Source organism: Ciconia boyciana, chromosome 6 (genome assembly GCF_034638445.1).
Source record: "Ciconia boyciana chromosome 6, ASM3463844v1, whole genome shotgun sequence".
Taxonomy (NCBI): Eukaryota; Metazoa; Chordata; class Aves; order Ciconiiformes; family Ciconiidae; genus Ciconia; species Ciconia boyciana.
The window spans coordinates 8,296,504-8,313,906 of NC_132939.1; the positions used below are offsets into that span (position 1 = coordinate 8,296,504).

Here is a 17,403-nt window from a genome sequence, read left to right on the forward strand (position 1 = left end):
CCTTTGTCTATAATCTGCTGACCTTCTGTGTTTAATATGGAAGCATGAACAGTCACACACAAAAAATCTCCTACTCCATGGTATTCTCGTTTCATCTTGACCAGATTAATCTCTGCATATCTACATCTGTGCTGTCTGTACAGAGAGAGACGCTGTAGCACAATACACAGGTTGAAAAGCATTTCCTCATTTTCCTTCACTAAATTTTTGTTAGCTACATTTGGTCTTTATTAGTCTAATTTCCTATTAAATTTCCCATCATGCATCAGTAGTAGTATTCATTCTAATTTATACTGTGAATCTAGAAAACAGATATAAGGAATCGCTTTCCAAACTAGGAAAAGAGTTTCATCTGTTTGCTGGGATGAGCACTTCAGAAACCCCAATTATCAAATCCCGGAGTAATAACTGAGTTTAAATTAAAAATACTTAAATGTTTAACAGGTGAGATCAAAAGGCTAAAATTACAGCTACTAAAAATGATGATTAGGGCACCAAGTCTGTGAAGTATAGTCACTTATACTGGAGTATTTGAAATCCTATATATCTATGTGTATATACACACACAGGGTGCGCCTCTGTGTGTGTGCGTGTGTACCTTCAATAGATACTTATATTATTTTGGCTGAGATGTTTTTCAACATCTGCCCTCAACAGCAGAAGCAAGGGCACAATGTAATCATTGATCAAGAAAATATTGCAATTAGACAAGTTGTTCTCTTCTGGAAGACAAAAGGTCAGCATGACTATTCCTCAAATAAAAGCAAAGACAGTTAACTGTGAATAACTTGTAAAAACAGAATTGTTTACAGTAAATACATTAATCTGGGAGTCTCAGAAGACTTCTGTAATAAGTCAACCCTCAAGCTACAGTCCCACATACCTTATTTCCCCAAGTGTTCATCCTCACTCTTGTGCCACCATGCCTCTTTGCCAACACGAGGATTTGGTGGCTGCAGAGCACAGTGGATCAGGAAACTGATCCAGCTGAAAATTGATGTAGCAAAAAAGGAATGAGGCTCTGTGAACGCTGCTAAGGCAGGACTTCTTTTGCTGGCTGCAACCACTTACATCCCTTTAAAGTGTTAGCTGAGCAACAGACTGACTTTTAATGCATCTATTACACAGGACGAGGGGGGAAGCTGGGAGGGGTGGCGGGTTGTTGGGTTTTTTTAACCTACGTAAGTAGGTGTTCCAGTGGTTAAGTTCACCTTAAGTACTTGATCCTAGGAGTCCTTAATCTGTTGAACAACCGTTCCCGTTTTAATGGCATGCTTCATATGAGTACAATTTAGTCACACAACCCAAGTTCTGTAGAGCTGCCAGACATGAAAAGGAGTCTGACTGGCAATGAATGTTAACTGCTGAGTCCCTATAAAAACAGAAAATCACATTATTTTTGAGTATTGTTACCTACAAAACCCACAGGGAAGTAGGGGAATAAGAAATAATGTAATACTAGCTGTCTCTACAGTGGTAGAAACTTGTATTTACACACAAATGCTACACAAGTGCTTTTGATGTGAAGCTCTGAATATGCATCTGCATGCATTAACTATTCAAACCACATAACACTTCCACGAAACATGAAGCGTTTTCATGCCCATTTCATAGCCTCATAGACCCTTTGGCCATATGTTGAGAAATGGGCTGAGAAACCTTGAAGTACAAATTGCAGCCCCTTCAAAAAGAGGGAAAATCTGTACAAGTGAGATGCCTGTGCAAGTGAATCATCTCCTATTTATAGTATATCATACATGCTTCCAAAATGCAAAACTGGCCATGGAGCATTCATCTTTAACCAACCACATACACGTCCAGAGATAAACACTGAAGGAGCAGATTTTGTGTCATTCCTATGGACTTCCAGTCCCCACAGCAGCACAGGTTGCTACCAGTTGCCTGGCCACAGCTGCCCACCGATGGGCAGCAGGCGAGAGCAACCAGCAGAACCTGCTACTGTTCAGCAGCAGCTCTAACTCTTCATAGAGGTTTCTCATGGAAAGCCCGCTCCATCTCAGGGCCACGGTTACTCTCTCTTCCCAGCATTTACAGCACATTCGCAACACACGCAGGCCCCTTTCAGCTTTTTAAAAGAAAGACAGAATATCTCAAAGGCTCCGGTTTCTCCTTCGACAGCAAATGAGTTAGACTGTGTAAGTGCAGCTATATAGACTCAAGCTTTCAAATGGTAAGCTGGACTTCCCACACCAACAATCAGCTGCAGGTACTGAGATCCAAAACTAGATAAGAAAACAAGCAGCTTTTCTAGGATGACATTGATCAACTGTGAAAATATTCTGGCTGTTTTAATCAAGCAGCCTTCACAAAGTCCTCAATGGAACAGCTAAAACTGATGTCAACCAATACACTGGCTCAAAACATAACCCGTGTATTTCTATGCATTTTACTTCTCTGTGTCTGCAGAAATCTACAGAATGAAATACCTAAAAACAAAAAAGCAAGCAAATAAAAGACAGAACATGCACAAAACCAGAGCATGCTTCTGAAGAAGTACAAAGAGCTGAAGTACAAGATCTCTCAAAATCTTCTTGATGAAAAGTACTCCACCAGCTTTTTAAACTATCATCAGTTCAGATGCTTCTTTTTTCCCCCCCTCCAAAAGAAAATTTTGGAGAAAGAAAAATACAGGCAAAACACACGTGGGCAACACAGCAAGAGGAGTAGACAAATGAAAGTTTAACTGTTTTGCCTTTATGCAAAGAAAACATCAGACCACAGCACAGGGAGAAGCAAAGGCTGAGACCCTTGAATTCCTGTGATAAATCTAAAGCTTGTACATTAAAGCTCCCCTTTGTTGAAAACGCTGTTAGACACAACAAAACAGAAATGTTAGGTAAGTGCAAGCTCTGCCTCTGACCTTTCACTCTGTAACCGTCAGGCTTCATTAATTTTCACAAGGCCTGACAGCTCTAGCGTTAATACTCACACTTGCGGATCGAGCCACACAGCAGGTTCAGACTGCTACCTTCTCCTCTGAAACTCATGCATTAGGATTTCTTCCATGCTGGCAATGGAAAACCAAGTCTAAGAAACATTAAACACAAAAAACTACGTTACAATAATGCCAAGGTTGAGTCATAAACCCATGAAAGCAAGGAAGTATTGAGTGAATCTTGCCTTGGCACCTATAACAGCTATGTAGTGCCAAGGTATTGCAGCAAATACGGTCCTCTCTGAGCGACCGCAGGTACAGGTGCTACTTAACCTATACGGGCACTCAGGAGAAGTCTGATACTGCAGAATCAGTGGTACCTAATACCAAGCGCATCCACTCGCTCTCTCTCCCATAGGTGAAGTGAATTTTGCACAACCCTGGGCCATAACACCGCCAAGTGCAGTATGAACTGTATACAGCAGAACCTAGTTAACTTGGGGTCTGATTTAATGATGCTTTGACATTGGTAACAATTCCTTGCTTTTATGTATTTATGTCTCAACCATAACATTATTCTAATGTAACTGTTTGTGATTAATATCCTTCTCCTCTCTGTTAAAAGAAAAAATGTAGCACAACATAAGCGACAATCTTTTGTTTCACTTCAGTGTTCCATGTCTTCCTTATCATTAATCTGACATGACATGTTGGGTTTTGATCTCAAAGTTGTTTTGAATTTCACTGGGCTACTGTTATTGAAACATTTTTCTTGAAACACGGAAAGCTTCACTAAAGTTTTAATCAATTAATACATGACATTTATTTGTTTTGAAACAGAATCTGAAGTTTTTGTTTAGTCTAACCTCAAAAACAGAAAAGCCTCCACATTTTGCAGCTCACAGCACTGCCAACTTAGGTGTAAAAAGTTCCCCAAATTGACTTTAAAGTTAAGAAATCTGAAACAGCAGGAGCACAGATTTCTCTGCTTACTAGTCCCTGGAAAGGCTTTCTTTTCGGGCTTGTAATTATGTAACCTAAAAGATGGAGCTTTCAAGGGAAAAAAAAAATTCACCCAACTTAAAATCAAAAAAGCTGACAGCTATGAAGTTTCCCTTTACATTTATCAAATTCTGAAAACACCACCCTCCCTGGAAATCACAATAGCCTTATTTTTCCCCTTCATTTTTAAAAATGCTTCTTGCAGAAACAGTAGTTCCTGCTACTCTTCTCTTTCCCATAGCAAAGCAATACAGAAAGGACTACCACGACTGCTTTGGTGCTATATGCGCGCTTTCAAAGAGATCCTTTAAGTGAAATAGCATTCACTTGGGAAAATATATAAAGTTTTCAGGCAAGAACATCTTTTGTCTGGCAGAGCTGAAGGGTGTTCCTCTAAACAGAATCACCCTATATTTACAGTTATAATGAGATGTGCATCTAACCCCCTGTAGTTTAAGGTCTATAGTGCACGTACACTGCAAATATGTAGAAATATGTTTTATTCTGTCCAACACAATTTTACATTTTCTCTTGCAACCAAGATCCTAATAATGTACCAGGGCTGACAAGTTTTAGGCCGATTTCAACTCGGTGTGGTTTTGAATGGCTCAGATCTTGAACTCTGAATACCAAGGCTGAGAACAGGAACATAAACTCTGCCTTTGCAGTGCCAGTGGGGCTAAGTAGAAATGTTCTCCTTGAACTTGATTAAGACTAAACTGAAAAGGAACATTTTTGGTTACTATTACATTAGGCTAAAATATAGAAATGAACCCTAATACTATCTAAATCTAATAAGAAAAAGCCATCTCTATTTCAAAATTTTCAAAGCATTCTCTATAAATGCATCACAGATCAATTTACATGGTACTTTTGCCAATAAGCAAAACGAAATCACAGGTTCCAATTGGCTTAACTCATATTGGAAAGTGCGAAAGCAAATGCTAGAAAATGCAATTACTGCAAACAAACTCCATTTTCTCCACTCAGGAGGGAATTTCAGGGAACATTTTATTGCCCTCAAAATAATATTTCTAAAGGCATCAATACACAATTCTATTTTCTTTTCGGAGTCCCCCCACACTATATAACCTAATCCTCTCTAAAGAAACTCACCAGATTTTGAAATAATATATTGGTTGTTGATATTACCTTGTGCACGCACATATTGTATCAATTTAAATTATTTTTCTCCATGAATCTTAAGAATATAAAACCCAACAGTCACTGTCTGACACAAACAGATCTGGACCTACTTCCCATAACGTACCCTTTGTCTCTGTAATTTACAATTCCAATTAAGTCTCTTTTTTTCTAAAATAAATGAATAAAAGCCATCAAAAAGGAGGTCATCTTGAGAAACAATTATACAGAAAGTAATTAAGCTAATCATAATTATCACAGACAACGTCTTGGTATGTTCATGTACATGTATTTTCACACTGCAAAAGGCCAGCAAATGCAAAGGACAAGATTTTCCAGACAAAGTAAAATCTTTATTTAAAAGAGAAACAAGTCTGGATATCAATTCTTCACTACTTACTGAAGGAGAACTTACTGAAGGAAATGAGAATTATGAATACAGGACCCAGATCTAGATTCTGCCCCAAATTTTTCTGCCTTATTGACAGGGACCTTTCTGTGAGCAGCAGAACTTCTTTTTCTGTCCACAGGACTGAAAAGCACACCTCTATCAGGATACTTCCAATATCTACTTACCTACCTACCTTAAGATCAATAAATCAATCAATGAGGAAACACATACAATCACCAAAAACATTGTCCTGTTTCTCTCCTCTCTGAACTTGTTCACATTATTTGTTTGCTCATTTTTAAATGAAAGTCTTTGAGGCTTACAATGCACAAAGCAGTAGGCAGATGCCTCCCTCTACCTCACAGCCTGGTAAAGCCTAGTCAGTATTTCTGAAAAAATCCCTCCAAATGCCTCCTTTTTTCTGTCTCCCAGGAAGGTGGTCAGAGCTTTTCTTATGAGAAGAAAAATTGCAAATACATAAACAAGAAACTTCTGATAACTATTTTAATTTTTGTTCTATAATACAGTATATATTAGGTAACTTCTCAATTTTTATACATGGAACTGAAATTCATCCTTTCAAAACTATGATTTTTGAGTACACTGTTGGTAAACTACAAAACATACTGGGGCTCGGACTTAACTGCCTACCAATACTAACGTAACACGGATAAATTCCCATAATGATAAGGGAAAAAATAATAAGCAGGGACAGCAAAAATAATCACAAGGAAAATAAACTGAAAGGAAAAAGAAGACATAAGATAAAATATTTTTTAAATATCGCAAAGGTTTTAAAAGCATGGGCTGCTGTCTAAAACCAGGACATCAGCTTTAATAACTCTGAGAATGTAACATTCTCCAGTGTGCTAAAGCAATTAGCTGCTTTTGAAATTTTACCCTGTGATCATGTTTTGTGCTTTTACTTGTAAACATTTAAGTATAAGAAGCAAGTCTGATATTCAAAGATATTTTTAAACATATTTTTGGATGGCGATGCTGCTGGTTTTTGGGAATTGTTTCTCCCTTTTGCAAGTCAGAAGAGGAGAAATCTAAAACCTGAACTAAACTCCGCTTCTAGAAGCAGCCCAATATCCATTTGACAGCACTAGGTACTGTATTTCAGAACTAGTTTTGAAAGAAAGAACACGGTCCTTTCCTGAAATTTTTACAGAGGATAAAAACCAAAGAGAAAGTACACAGAGAACGCAAACAGAAATTACAGTCAACTAAAAATATTGAGGCAGGTCTTTATGAATGTCCAGTATTATTTTCTGAATCCCATGTTTGAATTTATTATTCTAAATAAACCTAAACATTCCAATATAGTCTTTCAAGATGAACTTGGATACCAGGAATCTCCTGAGCCCTGTAAGGAAATTCCTTTTAATAACCCAGCCCACAGAGAGGTTTCTTAGCTACTAAAGGAGACAACCAAATCACTCCAGCTGTATCATGTTATTAGAAGGAACTGAATTCCTCTTACACCGTTTTTTTTATCCTAGCCATCTAGAATTGCCTGAGTAGAATGGCACATAGCCTCAGATACCTTCCTTGTAAGTTTAAGCACATAAGTAACCCCAAAAACTAACAAAAGAGAGAGAGAGATGGAAACTTTAAGCCTGATAAAGGTCTAGAGTGATAACTATGGAAATTGGTGCCAGTGATTTCTGAGTTCCAAATCTCCTCCCTGCTACTATTTCTTGCCACCCTCTCTTCTCCTGGCTTTGCAGCATTTCAATTACCAAATTATTTATGTTACAGCATCCCAGGACTTCATGACAGACAGTTCTGGCTGAAGTTTTTTAAAAATCCAAGGCACCGCTCTTTGAATTTCAGTGGGCAAACCTATGTGCTGAAATACCTCCTAACTGTCCTTCCCAAGAAGGAAGGACAAAACAGATGAATTTAAAATAGTATATGTAATGTAAACTCCATTCTGCAAAATGCAAAGCTTGCGTGCTTTATTTGTGACGGAATTCAGGTGAAACTCTTATCCTTCCTATCCTTGTTACTACAAGTACAGAGGCCCTCTGCTGCAGCCATCTCTGCTCCTTAAAAAGGATAATAGTAAGCACCTAACCTACTAAGGTAGTGAAATGTTTTTACATCAAGTTAAATGGATATGTGAGATTTATGGTACTTGTACCTGTGCATTTGAATTTACAGTAGCATTTCCACAAGGTGCTGCAAAAATCTGTATGATGCAGCATCTGTAGTTTCCTTTTGTATACAGAAGCACACCGAGGATTCTGGTACATGAATAAATATTTCTCTGTAATTAAACGCTATCATTAACTGTTGGGGCATGCAGCATTTGCAATTTTTCATCTAGCATGCCTTCTGCAGAGTAGGGTCTCTCCTGACTCACCCATTTTAGCCATCATTTCTAGACATTTAAAAAAAAAAAAAAAGGCATGAACAACCTACCGTAAAAAGGCATGATAAGCAGACCTTAAGTTTGGCTGAATAAAGCAACAACTATAGTTAATCAGAGCTGGTCATTAAGACAAAGCACTACGAGAACAGCTATTTCAGTCACTTACACAAAGTAACAATTTATTTCTTATTTATACTCCTTTCTTCTAAGGTTTTGCCCTTTCACCTCAAAGGCAAGCATCATTGTTTTTACAGCTGGCTTCACGGAAGCATTTGTTTATGAATGGCTATATTGCTTCCACTATAACCGTACGCACATCCTCGCTAGTAACTCACTCAAATGCCAGGACCCATTTTATCACAGCTAGGCAGAGCTGTCAGTCACCAGAGCAGCGGCTCTTCCGTCCCCCGTCCCCAGGGCCAGGCGGGCGCGGGCCGCAGCAGGGCAGCCCCTCAGCCACCCCTGCTCAGGCAATCCCTCTCCGCCGTTCGCACTCCAGCTAACGGCACAGGATGGTAACTTACAACCAGGAGACTGCAAACGGCGAACGGCTTTCCCTACAGCGCTAGTCTGGGAATTACTTCGCATGGGTTTTTATCAAGGGATGTTAGTCCGGGACCTTCACTCTCAGGACCACGAGTGTGGTACAGCTACATTATTTTATTCCCAGCGGCCACCGAAGCTTGCAGCAGGGACAGAGGAGAGCAGAAGGAACAAACTCCTTCCCCACAACGCTCAGGAGACGTCTCCTGCACAAAACGCGGGAAACTTCATGATTGCCTTGCAGCTTTTCTGCTCATCTCTCAGTAGTGAAGGCAAATGCCAAACGCTGCTTAGGGAGTGGGGAGCCTTAAGAGTAACGTATGGGGGAGAGCAGCTCAGGTAAAAGTAAGGAAGTCCAGGTAATTTTTTATCATTTGCAGCTCTGTTTTAAACTAAAACTCTCCATGTTGGCTGGTTACACCAAAAAAAATTTAATGGCAACATTCAGGAGAAAAGGAGCTATTGCACTCTGATACCCAGCCCGGCCTGTAACATTAAAGATTCTGGTTCATTTGAGAAGATGTACATAATTCTGAGGTCTTTAAAGGTTCACTTATCAACAGTTACAGGAAATTCAAAGTACAGAGCGTTCCTGAGCTCTCACTTCTTAATTTTGTTAACTGGGGAAGAAACGAAGCTCTGGAAAAGCAGGTGAATCTCCACTACTTTACGTCCCTGTGCTCTCATTTGTCTCCCTCTTCTTTGTAGCCTCTGTCCCTCCCCCAGTTTGATGTTATTTCGTTCTCTTCTGTATTGGCTTTGCATCTTCTTGCCTCTCTCCTTACACTGCTGTCCCCTGTTGTGCTGCTTTGTTCCTCCTCTACTAAATGTACCATCAACAGTAAGTGCGGGTTTGGTAACCGTCACCTCACAGCTGGGGTGCAGGATGAGAAAAGAGACCAGAACAGCTCAGTGAAGTGAGGCGCTGAAGTGTCCTGAGCCTCGACGTGACCTCAAGTCCTGAGAAACTCAGTTCCCAAAGCTGTGGAAGGGCCACCATGAACTGGCCCACACGTGAGCCAAATGCTGAGACTAGCCCGGCACCACGGGACGAGGCAGCAGAGCGGGTCCTCCCAGCCCTGCACCAGGGTCACCAAGAGAAGATGCTGCTTGTGGGTCTTGCAACCACCCTACAGAGCAAGCACCGTTATTCACACTGTCATGCTCAGGATGACAAAGCAGGACAAAGAAAACGCAAATTCCTTTAGCTCTGGGAGAAAGGGTTCTCTTCTCCTTTTTCTCCGCATCAGTGGTACCGGAGAGCCCACAAATATAACACCTGTCCTCTGAAATCAATATACTCCCTAAATAGAGTCAATAAAGATTTCAAGCTCTTCTAACAGGCGCGATGGGGATGGATGGGAGAGGTGGAGTTGCACAGGTCTTTCTTTAGCAGCCCTTTTGTGCCAAGACATCGTTGCCGATACATAAAATGCATGCAGACTTTGTCCGAGCTCAATTCAGCCCAGTGCAACAAGAGGGTTAATTAACAAGCTATGCAGGCTGGTTATAGCCAGCAAGAAGCAACAACCTATTTTTCTTTAACAAAAAAAGAAGTCAGTAATTCTTGGAACATTTATTAACCCCCTAATATAGGCAATTACTGTAAGATAAAGGTCTGCCAGTCTTGCATTAACATAAAGTGCTGCATGTTGCTTTTCTACAGCATAGTAATGTCCACAACAGTGTGAATAAATGCTAACATTTGAGTTTTAAGCTTGATTCAACACCACCACCACCCCACCCCACCCCCCAATCTAACATTTTTAGCAGATCTTCACTCTCAGTGGCTGGCCACGAAAAAAAAGTATAATTTTATACAAGCCAAAAAAATGCAGGATGGTTTTTCATTGATACTGTTTTGTAGCTCTGTTTAAGGTTATCTCACGCATTTCCTAACATGCAGAACTGAAAAGAGGAAGGGGGGCGGGAAGCACAAAACCCAAAGATCATTCCTGTTGTCTGCTAGGTTCTGTAGTCGCATACAACATTAAAAAACCAGTGGTGATTAAAAAAAAAAAAAAAAAAAAGCTTTGTAATAGACAGGACACTGCCAACCAGCTTTAAATTGAATTACACAGCCTGCTAATCTTTATGATGAAATAAAATTTCTTTGAACACTACACATTATACTAAAATCCGCAGTCCTTTCTCCCCCCAGCCCCAACCTCTCTCTGCTCAAAGCAACTCCTCCACCCTGAAACCATTGTTCTTTCTAAGCAGGAATGTGATGCTCTACTAACAGAAAGACTTCTTATTTTAATTAGATATTGTTAATATGGTGTACGTGATGTGAAAATTTAGGAGAGGCATTTTTGCACTTTGTATTTTTGATGCAAGATTTAATTTGTAAGTGATAAAATAAATTGATGGTGTACAAAGAATACATACTTTGACTGCTTTCCACTGAAATCATTCTCATGGTATGATATGCGGCTGCAGCAGCAATGCTGGAGAAAGAATCTGATGACAACGTCTATAAAACTTTCTATTTAGTGGCATTACTTGTTTCATGCCTGGTCAATACAACAACCATAAATCTCTGTTCTGTTTTAAAGTGGATTTGCAGGAAGGAGGGAATTGAAAAGAATAATTATTTTGGCTATTTTATAAGTTTGTTTTGGTTATAGTTTGTTATTTGAAACCTGATCATCCCCCGCCTTAAGACAACAGCAGTCCAGGGAAGCAGATCCAAGAAATGACTGAGCAGTTACTGTGATTGAAAGTCCTGTGCAAGAATTGTGCAATACTTTCCAGCGCTCATTGGCTCCTTTCTTTCATTGAAAACTACCAAATGAATATGTTCAGTTTAAACATATAAAGAGCCACTCAATCCAGAACATTATTCTCTTTGAAAGCACATTTCACCTGAGCCAAGTTTTCTAACGGCTGTCAAATAACACCTTAACGTTTGGTTTGACTGATCATGGCAGGTAGTACACAACTTGTACAAAGAATTTTACACTGTATCTCTAGTAAATTAGTGACTACGGTTTAGGAAAAAAACCCTCAAAGTTTCTCTGTATGCCATTAACAGATAGTAAAAATAGTTTCTTGTGAAAATTTCTTTATGAAAAGTTGCCAGGAACAACAAGAACAAAACAAGAAACAACTGATCAGATATGAATAAACTTACGCTGCTCCTCATGCATGAATTCCACTTCAGTCAGTGGAAATTTTACTATCTTGACATTCCTTTCTCTACAATTTCTTCTATTGTACCTTTTAAGTTATACTTCTAGGGTTCTGTTGCCCACAAAGCATCTAGTATCTGACTGAGAGCAGAGGATAAATATGAAGAAGCAGCTATAATAACCATAGCACAAAAGTAGAATTTTGCACTTTTTTTTTTGCACTTGTTTTCACATTTCACTGTAGATTGCTACATCAGGAAAACATTATTCAGCTTATTACCAAAAATCCACATGGCTGTATTTTCCCACTATTTTATAAATACAATAAAATGTAACATTCAAATTATTTTTGTATTCCTCTGTGAAGAAAAAAATTAAAATTAGTAGTAATATACCTCAAAAAGGTGTATGCAAATAAAAGCTCAGCACTGATGATTAATTTAGTCAACCCATATGGGAATTTAAAACTAAGTACAAATGAGAATTTAACCGTGACATTAAACACAGTTCAAGTCAGAACAAAAGCAAAGGAAATATTCTTAGGTAGTGATACTGCAATAAAATCTAAATAAACTTGGAAGAAGGTTTTCAAGACTTTACCATTAAGACAGAGTGAGATATGTAATACAAAGAGAACTAAATAAGCGAAAAAACCCACCAAACCAAAAAAACCTTGAAGCCTCTAGATTTCATCTTACAAATCTGTGGGTTTTTTTAAATGAAATTGCATCAACACCTTCCAAACTCATAATGTTCAGCATCTATTATCAACTAGAATTAATATGCAAGTAGACACAATAAAACTGTCTGTACAGGCTTGCCAGTACACCATCAGCTCTCCATTATTCTCCAGTTGAGAGCATCTCTGAAATAGGCAGCCAGTGTGGTCTGGATCCTGCAAATCACACGGAACTCCTATCAGTATCAGAGGGATAGTAGAATGCCAACACCAACAGGAGAGTCAACTGTCTTCAGCAGCCAGCTCAACCTCTTATTAAAATAAGTGTATCCCATTCCAGTGTCGGAAGCCTAATGAAGCTCCTCATCAGAGCTACTCACAGAAGACATAGCGGTTTTCAAAATTAGACTAATAGATTTTCCAGGGAGTTGCTTCCTTCTCTCCCAGAACAGCTGTGCAAAACTCATACATACTTACAGGATTAAAGCTACCTCAGCATTTTCTTTCACTTGCAATGAATGCAATTTTTTTTCAAGTGCTAAGAGTTTTGTTCATCAAAATGGTATTTTATGTTTAGTCAATTATTCATTCTAGCTATAACAAGTAGAGCCATATAGGGTTCAAAATATGTTCCAGATGGTAAAAACACAAATCAGAAATAAATCAATTTATAAAAATAGGAAGAGATTTGTTTTTATTGCCATAATTTTCCTTTAAAATATTCATAAGCTTCCTTCTGGTTCTAAATTAGTTCAGAATACTTTGAGCTAATATCCCTCTGAATTTGGAGAAATTTAGAGCTTATTGGTTTGTTTTTATAACAAAGTGTCATGTCAGACGCTAAAATAATTCACATCAGAAATATACTTTTACGGAGCAAAAGTTCTCAAGGACAAATACTTCTTCACAATGAAACTGTTTTCAGTGTACATTAGCAGAAGGAACACACTCACACAAAACCCTAAATGAAATATGCCTGGAGAGGAGATGAAGCCTAAGTAAAATGAGGGAATAACTGGGCCAGACCAGAGAGACTGAGAAAGGATACAAGAGGAATGTGACCCTGAATTTTTAAACAGTGATAAGAAAAAAGCTTGATCTTACTGTGATACTACTTTGTTACAGTTAATTTTTTTTTTTATTAAATTATACTATCTTCAAGATCAAACAGTATTTTGGCAGGCGTCTGGCTACAGTTTTGAATGTAATTCCAAGTTTCTACAGTACTAATGCAGAAATCTAAGCGTAGACTGGAACCATGCCTCTGTCCATACCTCCAAGAGCAACACCACATTTCCAGTGTTCTTCCCATTTTGTCATCTATTCCATGTAACAGCCAGCAATTCCAAGCTGAAGCTACTATTTTCAATAACATTCGCACAAAAATGAACTTTAAAAGAACTGACAATACATTTATGAGGACCACATCTACATATGCAGAGTGTAACAAGAAAACCTCCACTTTAAAATAGTATAATAATTCTTTTCTTCTCACCTTAAGTAACATGATGGAGAAACTACACCACAGAATATAACCTGTATTTTTATTTTAGCTCTATCAACAATGGTTATACTAGAGGCATGGATATATTACAGGTAGAGAAATATTTGTTCCAGTACAAACCCATATGTATTTGGCCACTAAACCATTCACAACATTCCTCAAGTCATTATCCCACAGAAATTAAAAGAAACATGCATTCAAATCAAAAGCAAGGCATGAAAGAAAAAACATGAAACAGTCAAGATACTAAATCCCAGAACAACTCAGAAAAAAAATAGCCAAAGTCTACTCTCAGCTCCACAGACATTAACCAGCAATAAGTTCACCTACTGGATTTATTCTTATCTACCACTGCGGAATTTTGGCTAGTTCATCCAGTAACGTGCCTTATATTAGAAATCTTGCGTGGGAAAAAAAAAAAAAAAAAAAACACAAAACCAAAAATGAATACAGTAAGAGATAACCGTTAGACAAAACAAGAACAAAACTGGCTATTTGAGAAAAATTACTAAGCCAGATGCAAATTATTCACACAAGTAAGGATATGCACAATCAGGCCCATACTAATTAAGCACAGTAAATATATCGTCACACATTAAAGATCTATCTGCCTGAATTTATCTTTGCTTTCTCTTCAATTCTTATGAGTTATTCAATCACTTCCCATCATGCAAGAAAGGAAATATTGCACTATGAAGACAGAGCTATAATTAGATATTCCTGTATTTCATTTCCCATATATGACTGAATGAGAATGGATGGGGAAAATAGGAACAGTGATAATAATAGTATGTTGAAACATTCAGTAAGAAATATGCTGGGCATAGAATAATGTCTTAATTCTTCCTCAGCACATAACACTGTGTTTACTGCAAGGTCAGTTAAGTTACTAGAAGAGATTTTTAATGAAAACAATTATAAATTTAAAATAACTGTGTTTAAAGCATTTAACAGTCACTAAGGTCAAGAGATTACAGCAGTTACAAGACCCAAGGGACATGTTCACACCAAAACAAAAGTGAATAAATTACCTCAGCCAGTGTATGTAATCACTAAGTGACCACAGAGGTTATTCAATGTATGAGCCCAGATGACTTTCACGCAAAACCAATAATGAAAATTTATCAGCCAAAAGGAAAAAAGTGTAAGAATTAGTAAAAGTTGCAGGAAGAGCTGAGAGCTGGAAGAGCAGGAAAGAGGGCGTGGAAAGCATGTTCCATGATTTGGCTGCAGAGATGAGGAAGAAGGATAAATGTTAATGAAATGGACGGACAAGATGCTGAACGTTTTGCTCAGGTGAGATACCCAAAGGGTTGCAAAGGGATGCAAGACCCACAAAATACAAAATCGCAGGGCTGACAGAAGTGCTTTCAGTCCTGTATAACTGTAGCACATGCAACGCCCAGTGAAGTACAAGCGAGGCAGGGGTTCAGAATAATCATCTTTTAACTTCTCCCTTGGCTTTACTGCCAAGCGAATTACAGATAGTTATTGTGTTTTAGTTATCCCATTATATAATCCTAGTGAAGATGAGGTCCTGTTGTTTTACCACAGAGTAGGTAAAATAAGCTGTAGAGTAGGTAAAATAAGCTGTAGAATGAAGCCTAGCTTTGATCTCACTTCTCTCCCTCAAGGTATAAATAATACAAATGCCTTGTCTTCATCACTGCTTTACAACACGATTGCCAGTGGAGAAAACCATGCACACAACAGATATGAAAACCCCTTTCTATAAGGACAACGTTGTATTTGACGGGATGTATTTGATGGAAAGAGATGCCTCCCACTATATGGCAGAAGAAAAAGGAATCCTGCTTGCTCCTGCCTGCCACTGGTATGTGTTTTTTAAACTATTATGTGTCATCACCTCACAACCTTGAAGGTATTCATCTTCACAATACACATAGTAAAGAGTAAAACGCAACTACTCCCATTTTGCAGATAGGAGCCTGAAATAAAGTGGCAAAAGGGCATGCCTGACTTCATAGGGTTTTGATTCCAGATAAGGAAAGGACAGCACTGGAGTGAATATTCACCAAGGCGACAAGATTCCACAGGGGAATCAATTTGCTGCCTCACCTTATGCCAGAAACCTAATAACTGGTATTGTCATCTATATGAAAATGCAAGTGGACTCTGTGCACATTAAAAAACAAAACAAAACAAAAAAAAAAAAAACCCCCAACAACAAAAAAACCCCCCCAAAAAAACAACCAAAAAAAAACCCCAAAAAACACCACAACCAAACACCAAAAAAACCCACACCAACTTTTTCTCTGTACCTGAAATATGAAAGCCTGAGGCCAAAGCCAGTAGGTCCTCACACAGTTAAAGCTTCCAGTTTCAACGACATTGCCAAAGAATGCAAAACCTGTTGTCATTCTCAGATAAATACTATGCTGACTTCTACAAGAACTATATATATGCTAAGAAAACCCCATGGTAAATTATTGAGGCTGGAACAAAACCTATTCAAAGGGTTATAATTCTTCAGTTGCAAATGTTAAACCAAGGATCTATGTGATAAAATAACATCATCATGAAAAACCTGTTAAATACAAGAAATGCCAAGTGGCTGCCAATGCTGTAAGATGCCCCATGAAAGGGTGAAAACACACTAGCAGCTTACTTGTTTTAGCTTTCAGCAGTACTGAGTTAGTGTTTTCAAATGCCAAGCACTGGGCTTGGGCTCTGGCTGTATCAAAACAATACTTGTGAAATGACCCAAAGTCCAAAGGGGAACTTTGGTAGCCAGACACCACTCTTCACAGTGCATTCAGGGTAGACTTTGGAGGTCTATGCTCTCCAGAAAGCAATTCCTCTTCTGGAGGTGCCTGGCATCTCTAACAACTGAACTCTGTTGAACGGCAGTGCTGCCCAGCTTCTCTACGAGGACTGAAGCTTGGTGGGACCACACGGCCCACTCCCAGTGAGGCTGTGCAGCCTCCCACTGCCCTTACCTTGCTCCTCCTCCTTCGCAACACTAACATTTACAGGTTATCACAAAGAACACTCAAAAGTTGAGGAAGATGACTCCTACTGTGTCTCTTCCCTCAACCTATGTCCATATCCACCTATTTCTCCTACCACTTATTTCACAGTCCTGCAATTACGTTCCTAGAAAAAGGACAGTTTTGAGCCCATAAAATCTAGTGCCACTTTCTAGAAATGAGAACGATAAAACTAAATTACAGCAATATGGCAGTATCTGGAAGCCCCAATCCCACATGCACAGCAATAAAAAGAAAGAAAATTGTTCTTTAAAATTGGGCTATGGAAATCAGAGGGGGTCAGAAGGAAGATAAAAAGAACAGCATGGCAAAAATGCAAAAGACGGAGAATGTGGAAGCTCTTCTATTTAAAAATTCCTTTTATAAATCCAAATGTTCTTATCTCTTGAAGGGTCAGCCAAGGAACTCCAATGGAATAAAATGATGCTATTAGAGGCATGTAGAGATGTGGCCATCATACAGCAGGGAAGAGAGAGTGCAGTGATGGAGGTAAAGCATGATGACAAAGCTATGCTTTTAAAGGTTTTTACATAATGCTGTAAATTCATTCTAACCTTTCTTGAAGATCAGCTGCTCAAGTCACCTTCACCTCTGACTGCTTCTAATGCAAGTGGTGACATGGCAGTACACAGCCAGCCTACCAGTGGCTTTTATAACAGCAGCATCCTGCACCAGTTCCCCTCCTTCATTTTGGTCTTCTGCTGTTGCAATGTAATTGCC

The 17,403-nt window shown here is 38.7% G+C and overlaps 1 protein-coding gene across 4 annotated transcripts in view; it reads right to left on the reverse strand.

The window, feature by feature from the left end:
• Positions 1 to 17,403, reverse strand: part of MPPED2 (metallophosphoesterase domain containing 2) — a 110,480-nt gene that overhangs the window by 51,304 nt on the left and 41,773 nt on the right. The gene's annotated exons all lie outside the window — the stretch shown is intronic.